General features: G+C 47.1%; 1 long non-coding RNA gene across 1 annotated transcript in view; it reads left to right on the top strand.

Annotated features, from left to right (window-relative positions):
* The first annotated feature begins 255 nt into the window (after positions 1 to 255).
* LOC110299593 overlaps positions 256 to 8,895 on the top strand; it is a 17,680-nt gene continuing 9,040 nt past the window's right edge. Inside the window, exon 1 of the long non-coding RNA XR_002378487.1 lies at positions 256 to 419. This is a non-coding gene — a long non-coding RNA (uncharacterized LOC110299593). The remainder of the gene's footprint in view (positions 420 to 8,895) is intronic.

Here is an 8,895-nt window from a genome sequence, read left to right as displayed (position 1 = left end):
TGGGGCTCTGATGTTCACAGTGACTGGGGCTCTGATGTCACAGTGACTGGGGCTCTGATGTTCACAGTGACTGGGGCTCTGATGTCACAGTGACTAGGGCTCTGGTGCTTACAGTGACTTGGACTCTGATGTTAACAGTGACTGGGGCTCTGATGTCACAGTGACTGGGGCTCTGATGTCACAGTGACTGGAGGCCTTGGGCAGGGCCCACTCTGTACTTCTATTGCCACAGCTAACAGCAGAGGTCCCACTGTAGGGACAGGGTTCAGGGAGAGAGAAAGCACAGAACGGACAAGACAAGGGCACAAGATGGCATTGGAGAGCTATATAGATCCTGAGGTCAGAAGGAAGATGCAGCTTCCAGTTGTCAAAGAATCCTTTTTTAAAATCCCTCCATGGTTTTCGAGATGTCACAGCAGGTAAGAGCCCTTGCCAACCTTAGGTCAGTCCCCAGAACCCACGTGGTTGAAGGAGAAAGTTGACTCCTACAAGTTGTTCTCTGGTCTCCACATACATGTTGTGGTTATGCTCACACACATATGCCCACATGATAGATGATAGATAGATAGATAGATAGATAGATAGATAGATAGATAGATAGATAGATATGTAGATCATACATACATACATACATAGATAATTAATGGATGCTAGGTAGATATGATTGATATAGATACATGATAGGTGATTGATTGATAGATGAAACATAGATGATAGATAGATAATATATAATTAATAGATGGATGATAGATATGATTGATATAGATAGATAGATGATAGATGATTGATGGATAACAGACGATAGACAGATATAATTGATATAGATAGACTGATAGATGATTGATAGATGATATACAGATGAATGATAGATGAATGATAGGTGATAGATAATAGATGATAAATAGATAGATAGATAGATAGATAGATAGATAGATAGATAGATAGATAGATAGATAGATAAACGATAGGCAGGCAGATAGACAGGTATAAAAATAAAAAGTAATTAAATAAAAACAATTCCTTCAGCTCTAGAGATCCAGGCGTACCATTCCACAGTGTGTGCTCCAGCTCTGGGCCAGGTTACAGGCCATCTGTTAGGCACAGATAAAGGTCTGTCATGGTTGGAGACCTGGCAGGAAGGATGCCCACAGAGGAGCCAGATTCGGGAAAGGACATTTTATGCCTCTTTTGCCATCACCTTGGGTTCCACTCTGCAGGGTCTGCCCTCTCTCCCTGTCACTTTGACATGTCAGAAAAGACAAAGAGACTCTTCCTGCCAAACACAACTCCATTAGTTCCAAACACTAAAGCAGGAGAAACACCTGAGCCCAGACATTCCAGGTCAGCCTGGGCCGGACAGGAACATCCTGTCTCCAAAAAGGAAAAGAAAAACAAAAAGAACCTATATTTTGTTGTTAAATATACACTCTTTCCTAGTAACTACAAACTCTCGGCTCCCTCTGAGGGGCAAGGCTCCTGGAACTCTATGCCTATGTTTTATATGTGCTTATCAAAATGTCTGCACTGTGAATGGATTTACTGGATCCTTCTAGAATAAGAACAAAATGGGCACTGACTGCTCTTCCGAAGGTCCTGAGTTCAAATCCCAGCAACCCACATGGTGGCTCACAACCACCCTTAATGAGATCTCACACCCTCTTCCGTTGTGTCTGAAGACAGCTACAGTGTACTTATTTGTAATAATAACTAAGTCTTTGGGCTGGAGCGAGCAGGGACTGAGTGAGCGAGGTTGACTGGAGTGAGCAGAGGTCCTAAAATTCAATTCCCAGCAACTGCATGAAGGCTCACAACCATCTGTACAGCTACAGTGTCCTCACATGCATAAAATAAATAAATCTTTTTAAAAAATCTTAAAAAAAAAAACAAAATGTCAACAGTGTGGATGCTGTGCCCAATGCCAGTGGCCTTTCATACTGATGATGACACCAGCTGTTTCTGCATATCTGGTGACATTAGCTACAGTGGGGTAGGAAAAACTGCTGAGGCCTGGTGGGCTACAAACAAGAACATCCTGTTCCAAGATTGGGCGTGGGCATTCGTGAGATCTAGGAAAAAGACTAGAAAGTGTGGGACCACCACAGTGTTCATAGGGGCCTGGTGACTTTTCTGCAAAGAACACACAGGAGTCTCTTAAGGTGAAAAAGAAAGAAGAGGAATAGAGGAGGAGGAGGAGGAAGAAGAAAAAGAAGCAGAAGCAGAAGCAGAAGCAGAAGCAGAAGCAGAAGCAGAAGAAGAAGAAGAAGAAGAAGAAGAAGAAGAAGAAGAAGAAGAAGAAGAAGAAGAAGAAGAAGAAAATTGTCTTAGGGTTTTACTGCTGTGAACAGACACCATGACCAAGGCAACTCTTATAAGGACAAAATTTATTTGGGGCTGGCTTACAGGTTCAGAGGTTCAGTCCACTATCATCAAGGCAGGAACATGGCAGCGTCCAGGTAGGCGTGGTGCAGGAGGAGCTGAGAGTTCTACATCTTTGACTGTAGACTGCTAGCAGAATCCTGGATTCCAGGCAGCTAGAATGAGGGTCTTATAGCCCATACCCTCAGTGACACACCTATTTCAACAGGGCCACACCTTCTAGTAGTGCCACTCCTTGGGCCCAGCATATAAAAACCATCCGGAAAATCTTTTGGGCTGAACTCCCTTCTGCCAATCATCCTTACAGGTAGCAATTGGGAATGCCCCTTTTGTGTGCCAGATACTGCACAGAGGCCTCTAGTCACAGCTGTCTCAGTAACTGTTTCAGTCAAGCAATGGGACAATTACAGAAGCAGTCAAGTCTGTGATGCTAGGAATTGAACCCAGGCATGCTATGTCTCTCAATTTATAGGAGATAAGGCACAGAAGGGCTGAGTCTCTTACACTTGTCTTCAGAAGCATCTACAGACCTCTGGGGCACAAGAATGAATTCTCAGAATCCCAACGGTGACCTGGGATGTCCCTTACCTGTGTTTGAATATCATCCCTCCAAAGGAAACCACCCAAGGAGCATATTTCTAGCATGGTTTGGGTTCTACCATCTGAGAGTTGGTGGGGTAAGAATTCTGGGTGGTGGGAGATAGCGAGGAGGACAGTGAGAACCTTGGGATATAGTATCTGCAAGCATCTGTAGTGTGAGCATCCCCATTGTGGTCCATCTCAAGATGAGAGCTAGGAACACAGCAGGCACCCTGAGAATATCTTGTCACACAGACACCATGGGTATAAATAACTTCCAGGCATCATACAGCATGATAAAATGAAGCAAAATAATTAAGAAGTGATAAGGGGGTGGCTGTGTGTGTGTGTGTCCCTCTGTCTGTCTGTCTCACTGTATGTGTGTGTATCTGTGTGTGTCTGTGTGTGTGTAAACCTAAACTGAAGGGTATCCTCATACATCATGCTCAAGGATACCAGCCTCCTTTGAGACAGGGCCCCTGATTAGCCTGGAGCCCACTAGTTGGGCTAGCCACAGCTCGCCAGTTGAGTTCGCGGCATCCTCCTGTCTGCACATCCCCAGCACTGGGATAACCATTTTTACATGGGTTCTGGGGCTGAAACTCAGGTCTTACGCTTATGCAGCAAGAACTTTATTGGCTAAACCCATCTAAGCCCAAGATGTGGTAAGTTTTGAAAATTAAAAAATATCTTTGTTTTTAATGTAACTTCTACAAGTTTATATATAACTTGGCATTTAATGATGCCTGGTGTTCAACAACCATCTCTCCCAGTATCCCAAGACAGACTCAAAACATCCCTGTAACAGGCCCATGTGCTCAGATCGGTACCACCGGGAAGCCAGGGCAGGATTCTTGGCCTTGGAGCACTATGGCCCTTAGGCTCACTGCCTGGAGCTGGAGTCTCAGTCAATGCCAGGGCAAAGGCAGGGTTGGCTGGCAGAAATCTGGAAGCTCCCAGCCTGTGACACACCCTACCTGATTTGTGTTGGTTCTCTCTAGGGTTATCTGAAACAGATGAGGTTCCTAATGGCCTCCCTGTTCTGGGCCTCCAAAATGGGCCAGCTTGTCTTGGAGACTGACAATGTTAGTGATTAGGAGAAAGGAAAACCACACATATACCACATTTAAAGTCATTTACCTCCCACTTGCTTTGATTAATTCAGTTTTATAGCCAGTCTGTGAGATGGATAGATAGATAGATAGATAGATAGATAGATAGATAGATAGATAGATAGATAGATAGATAGATTGGGCATATATGATAAAATATTTTTGGCTTTAAAGAATAAAATCCCAGGGCTGACAAGATGGTTCAGTGAGTCAGAGGGCTTGCTGTTAAAGTATGAGGACCTGAGTTCAAACCTCCAGTATCCAAATAAAAGTCCAGACATGGCTGCTTGAGCCTGTACGTGCACATTGGAGGCTATTGTATGTATTCCATGAAACAAACACCGTCACCATCTCCAGATGAGGAATTGGAGATTTAAATAGGGCAACTCCCTGGCTTGAGAACATTATAACAAAGAGACAAGTCCAGGCCTGCTTGTGTCCTGCCTTAATCTTTTACACCATTGGTCTTTGTCAGAATAGCTTCTCCAATTTGTCTTAAAGCTTTGTCTTTAAATGCTGCCTGCTGGCATTCATTGGCTATGACGAGTCCTTGGACCAGAATCAGAGTTCCAAGTGTGTCCTCCAGCAGCAGGCACTGACATTATGAGAACCATCTGCTGGCTTTGTAGATGTAAAGCTAGAAACCACAATGGAGAAAGGGCTTTAGCGGGGATTATGGGAATTGTCCCTACCTGAGACAGTCTCTACCCATTCCACAAACAGAAGTGAAAAGACCTCTCGCTCAGGATTAACTGGATTCTTTACCTCGTAAATCCTTTCTAAATATTAATCGAGTTCTCTGGCTAAGCTAATTTTCAGTTAACTGATGAGGAAATCATCACAAACCAGGCCGGAGCAACATCTCTCATGGAGGTGGGTTGTCTTGTGACTCACAGAATCCCAGAGGCAGCAGAGGCCGCAGACATTACAGCAGTTCCCCTTCTGAGAAGCTGAGGCCTGGAAAACTGGTTGAAGTTCAGGGTCAGGACTGAGCTGTGGCCTCAGAACTTAGATTCCTGGGCTCTCTCACAAGGAGTGGGCTCAGTAGGAATTCACAGCCCCAGTTAAGCCCTGGCCATCACAGTATTTGTCTTCCCCCCCACCCCCACCCCTGAGACCAAATCCCATGCAAACATCAGCCAAGCACTTGTCACATGCCGGAAAGTATGCCAGGGAACGGGGGTGGGGGGGTGGGAGGGGGGGAGGGACAGAGGAAAGGGGACACCTAGTCCTGCACGACACAAACAGGAGCCAAAGTAGAGGCCATGATGGGCCCCTCCTGGAGCCACTACAGAGAACTTACATGTCTTTCAGCTCTAGCCTGCTTCAGCGTCAGCCTTGGGACATTAGAGAAGCAGAGACTCTCCAGCCAGAATTGAACACTAAGGGCTTCAGGAGGCTAAAGGTAGATTCTGAATTTGCATCATTTCCGGTGCATTGGGTCCCTAAATGTTCCTGAATCACGTGCCTCCCAGGAAGGCCCACTCCATAGATGGTGGGAAAGATGGCCCCACAGGCCACTCCATTCTGATTTCTTCCACTTTAACCCAAAAGACCTGCTGTCGGAAACCTGCCACCAGTCAGTCATCCAACAAGTGTTTCTGTGCATGTATGTGCTGGGGGGGTGGGGGGGGAGGTGCATGTGTGTGTGAACATGCATGTGAACACGTATGCACATGAAGACCCAAGCCCAGTCATTCTCCATTCACTTCGTGAGATGGGGTCCTTTGCCGAACCTCCTCTATCCTTTCGGTCAGGCTGGCTGGCCAGGGAGTGCCAGCGATGCCCCTGCCTCTGCATCCTCACCACCACCATTGCAGGCTTTTACACTGGTGCTTGGGCTCTGAACTCAGGTCCTCATGCTTGGGTGGCAGACACTTTACTGACGACTGGGCCATCTCCCCAGTCCCCTCCACAAGCATTTCTTGAGCTGACACAGGGCAGGCTCTAGGTCCACGAGGGGTAAACAGATCTGTCACACACCTGTTTTGTGTCATATGGAAATAGGGTCAGTTTTGGTAGAAAAAAAATGGCTAAAAGAAACCATCTATAGAAAAGGATTTAAATGAGTGTCTATGAGCCTCCATATCTGTCCTAGTTGACTGTAACCCTCAGCATGAGTCAGCCTAGAGTCACCTCAGAAGAGAATTCAATTGAAGGATCCCCCAGATCTGATTGGCCTATGGGCATGTCTACTGGGGGACTGTCTTGATTGCTAACTGATGTTACAGGGCCCAGCCCACTGCAGGTGGCACCCTCCCCTGGGCAGGTGGTCCTGGAATGTACAGGAAAACTACCAAAGCAGGAGCCTACAAGGGAGAGAACACGTAGTATCCCTCCATAGTTTTTGTTTGTTTACTTTTTCTGTTTGTGCACTTGTGTGAGTTTAAGTGTCCTGCATGCATACAGGATCCAGAGGGACAGAAGAGAACATCAGAGTCTCTAGAATTAGAGTTACAGGTGGACGGAAGCCACCATGCAGCGCTGGGACTTGAACTTGGGTCCTCTAGAAGAGCAACTAGTGCGCTTAACCACTAAGACAAGTTTCCATCCTCATCCTCCATGATGCTGCTTCAAATTTCGGCCTGATTCCCTGTCCTGATTTTCCTCAATAGCCTAGAACCATAGGCCAAATAAACTCCATTCCTCCTCTGAGTTGCTTTGGTCAAAATATTTTATCACAACAATAGAAAGGACGCTACAACAGCACCCCATTGGGCTCCTCAGCTCTGCCACCCTATCCTGACAGGCGTACTTGGAGGCCAAGGAAGGGAAGTGCTCTTTCAGTTGCTTCCTGACTCACCAAGCCTCAACGATTCTGGATCATACTAGAGGACTTCAGATTACATACCTACTGACCTTTCTGGGGGAGGGGAGGTGTCCCCAGAAATAGCACACCCCAGTGCCAGCACAGGACTCTGGCAGCTATGAGGTTCCACACAAAGCAATGCAGGGCCACCTGGGTTAGGGGTGGGAGGGGAGCATGGGTCTCCCATCCCCATCGCGGTTCACTTGCGGCGGCAGGAACACCTGCGTCTGCAGACACAGAGCTCATTGTTCTCCCCACTGATCGCTCCACGTCTTCTCCGGAAAACTGCACTCGGGAGGGCCGAGGGCCGAGGGCCGAGAATTTACCTTTTCCATTTCACTGCAAAAGACACCGGGCACTGAGGTGTTTTCTGCGATGGCCTTCTCCTTCAAAAACTCCAGAACAAGACTCCCCCAGCTATGGGGGCCGGAGGGAGTCATTAGGGCTCAAACCCAGCAGGCACAGAGCCAAAAAGAGATACTAGTCCATCTAGACTATGTTCCTTTCCCACTATGGTGATCAAATGCCTAACATGAAGCAGGTTAGAAGAAGGAAGATTTAATTACTCTGCTTGCATTTTGAAGGGACACAGCCGGTGATGCTAGGGAAGGCACGGTGGCGTTGAGGCAGCGGGGCAGAAAGTGAAGGGGCTTGGTGACATCTCAGTAGATCAGAAAGTGGAGAGAGCTTAAGCAGGATCCTGACCAAGGTGACTCACAAGCCCTGCATCTACGGCCCTGTCTGCCATCTAGACCCCACATGCAAAGAGTGTCCCGGGCTCAGAAAACAGAGCCACCAGCTGGAGACCAAGTGTTTAAAAAATCCATGAACGTGCTGGGCGAGACATTTCACATTCAAAACATTACTTGGCTTTAAAGTGGTATGATTCAAAAGCATTGCAAAGATTTCCACGTACCCCCTCCAAGCCCCTTCCTATAACACGAACAGATGTAAGAGAAGTGTAGGAAGTTGGGCTCTAGAATCAGAAAACCCTGGGTTCAAAACGTAACTTGGCAACTTACAACTAAGCAGCCTGGGTAACTTGACATCCTGCTTCCTGGTCTATAATAGATAATAAAACCTAAGTGTCCACAGGGTGACTGAGAACACTCGTGGCAATGTGTGGAATCCCATGACACACAATGGGCTCTTGATAAATGAGCTGCTATTTTTACCTTGCAGATCGTTTTCCCAACCCACCTTCAGGGAATGTGAAACATCAATGTCTCCGTGGTTGGGTTCTATGTTACTGTACATGACCTGAACCAGGCTCCCGCGTCCAACGCTTTACCCAACTAGATTCTTCTAAAATGTGGGGGTTAGGGTCATGGAAAGGGCTTGGCAGGCAAGCTCGGCTCGGTAGCAGGCCTGTGAAACCCATTGTTGCTCCCGAGAGAGACACGACTGAATGACTCCGTCTCCCACGCTCCCCTCTCACACTGTCCTACCACGTGTTGCTGACCCACTGGCCTGGAGGTAAGAGGATAACAGGCTCTGGTCACTGAGCATGGTTCCTGCAGTCACTGGCCCATCTGCTCTGCCACAGCAGAAGCGGGGCTGTGGGCGGCTTTTACCCAGCTCTTGTGAAAGAAGCGCTGTGGCTATTGTCAGCATGAAGGCTTCTGTCAGCATACTCTGGAAGGAAATATTCATTCTTAAGGGAAGACAGATTTATGAAAGTGATTACCAACATGAAATACTTTATACCTATTCCTGAATGTTTTTGTTCACCTGCGGACCTACCTGCCCATCTACACATCTATCTATTCCTCCCTCCCTCCCTCCATCCATCCATCCATCCATATGTCCACCATCCATTTTTCCATCCATTCATCCATCCATCCTTCCATTCAGCTATCTATGTATCCATCCATCTGTCTGCCCATCTGTGGCCTTTTTAGGCTAGATATGACCTTGTTGGAGGAGGCATATCACCAAGGCTGTGCCAAGCCCAGTTTCTCTCTCTCTCTCTCTCTCTCTCTCTCTCTCTCTCTCTCTCTCTCTCTCCCTCTCCCTCTC

This window comes from Mus caroli, chromosome 8 (assembly GCF_900094665.2).
Source record: "Mus caroli chromosome 8, CAROLI_EIJ_v1.1, whole genome shotgun sequence".
NCBI classification, from domain to species: Eukaryota; Metazoa; Chordata; class Mammalia; order Rodentia; family Muridae; genus Mus; species Mus caroli.
Note: the sequence above shows the minus strand (reverse complement) of the source record. Positions and strands in the feature narration are given on the sequence as shown.